At 32.4% G+C, this 1788-nt stretch overlaps 1 long non-coding RNA gene across 1 annotated transcript; it reads right to left on the bottom strand.

The window, feature by feature from the left end:
* Positions 1-235: 235 nt before the first annotated feature.
* On the bottom strand, positions 236-1263 carry LOC137243411 (uncharacterized). The gene is made up of 2 exons (XR_010950525.1): positions 1130-1263; positions 236-801 (listed from the first exon to the last, which is right to left on the bottom strand). It is a non-coding gene; the product is annotated as an uncharacterized lncRNA (long non-coding RNA).
* Positions 1264-1788: the final 525 nt, after the last annotated feature.

The following is a 1788-nucleotide window of genomic DNA, read 5'->3' as shown; positions in this document are numbered from 1 at the left end:
CACAATTATTTGAAATAGTTCAACCTAGCGTAAGCTAGAGCAGCTCAATAAACAGAACTATTGGTGGTTTTTCTAAAATTCCCAAAATATTCCCTTTTTTCCGGAAGCTTATTTATGAATTATGAATTGTCAGAGAAAAACTAGCAAAATACAGGAAGCGTTATTTGACTTGAGTAAACGATACCTCAATCCTATTGCCCACTTACTCGATATCTTAGAAAGTACTCGAACGAGGTAATCGACTACGAAAAATACCACTTTATTACTGTTTTTTATCTATGATACTAGATATGGGAATGGTATTGAAATAAATAACTCATTAGCAATTAACTCAAGCTTCTAAGGCCTGCTATATCGAAACTTAAAGTGCCCATTGTATTCCATCTTGAGTTTCATTAGTTTCAAGTATTTCCAGAAAATGTCCAAGAAATTACTTGACTTCATTTTCTCCTGATCTTCAACATTCTGGTATTCAACGGATTGATTTATGAGCAATTGCAAAACTCTTTCCACCATAACTTGTTTCATTTCATTTTCCTCTTTTAAAGCCATTTGTAACAGAGTTGCTATATACTTCGACTCAATTGATGACATTAATTTATAAATTTGATCCTTAAGAAACATTCTACGATCTAAGTATGATTCGAATTCCTTCATAGCAAATATCTTTTTTTCATCGTCGTCTAGATCGTGTGATTCTAATTTGCATCTTTCATTATTGAATTCTTTTTCGTCATTAGTTGTTGGCCACGCTAATAATGGATTTGCTTTACGAATGGCATCAAAATCTGCACTTATATCCTTTTGGAGTATAAAAAAAAATATATATATATAAGTGTTTCTCTCAAGTTATAAGTGCACATCGTCGCCCACTTGGCAAAAGCATGCATGTGCATTTTTCTGGATTTTGAATAGAAGGGTTCACTGAGCTCACTATTGAATGTTTTATATTTTATTAAATTTCCGAAACCACAATTTTTCAGTCTTTAAGATGAGTGCGAAAAAATGCTTGGATTTTTCTAAAACATTAAACTTAAAAATTAATTCATGCTTCTGGCAAGAGGGTGACGATATTTTTTTATTAACTGCGAAATATGCTTTATATCTCTGTACTATTAAGATTTCTTACCGCTTTAACGAGCAACCATAGCAATGAGTACAAAATTAAAAATTTAAAAGGTTTTGCTTCAAGCATAATTTTATTTCTGAAATATCGGTACCAATTTTCTCGTCGATGTGTGCAATGTGAAAGCTGGAGCGTTATTTTGAAAACTGGGTTTATCTGCATGTTTTCTTGTATTTATAGGAAATATGGGAAGAATTCTATGCATCACTCACTTAGATATAGAAAATGATAATTAAAAATATGTCATCGTATTCCACAACTAATTTCTCACATTCTTTTGTTTGACGGGTTCTGTGATAGCTTTAGCCCGGAAAATACTTGCAAAAAAAAACTACTCTACAAAAACAGAAAGTGAAAGGTCGTTACACTCAAACAAACATTTTCGCATAACAAGAAAAATTGACCATAGAAACATTTTCTTAAATTAATTATTAAATTGAATTTAAATGGGACATTTATGAAACAAAATCTGAGATAGAGCCTTGTTCAGCTATGAGAGTCGAGTCAAGTAATCCTTAGCTGTCTTCATCAGAGCAGCTTCTCGAGGGAAAATTTTCTATATTCATTGCATACACTAAATTTGTTGCACAGGGGAGTCTTCGTATATTGGCTACCCCAAGCTATTGTCCTAGTAGATGTTTGCATCTCGTACAGTGCGCAAA

This window comes from Eurosta solidaginis, chromosome 1, assembly GCF_040869045.1.
Source record: "Eurosta solidaginis isolate ZX-2024a chromosome 1, ASM4086904v1, whole genome shotgun sequence".
NCBI lineage: Eukaryota > Metazoa > Arthropoda > Insecta > Diptera > Tephritidae > Eurosta > Eurosta solidaginis.
The sequence above is the reverse complement of the archived record's forward strand: the minus strand, read 5'-3'. Positions and strand labels throughout refer to the sequence as shown.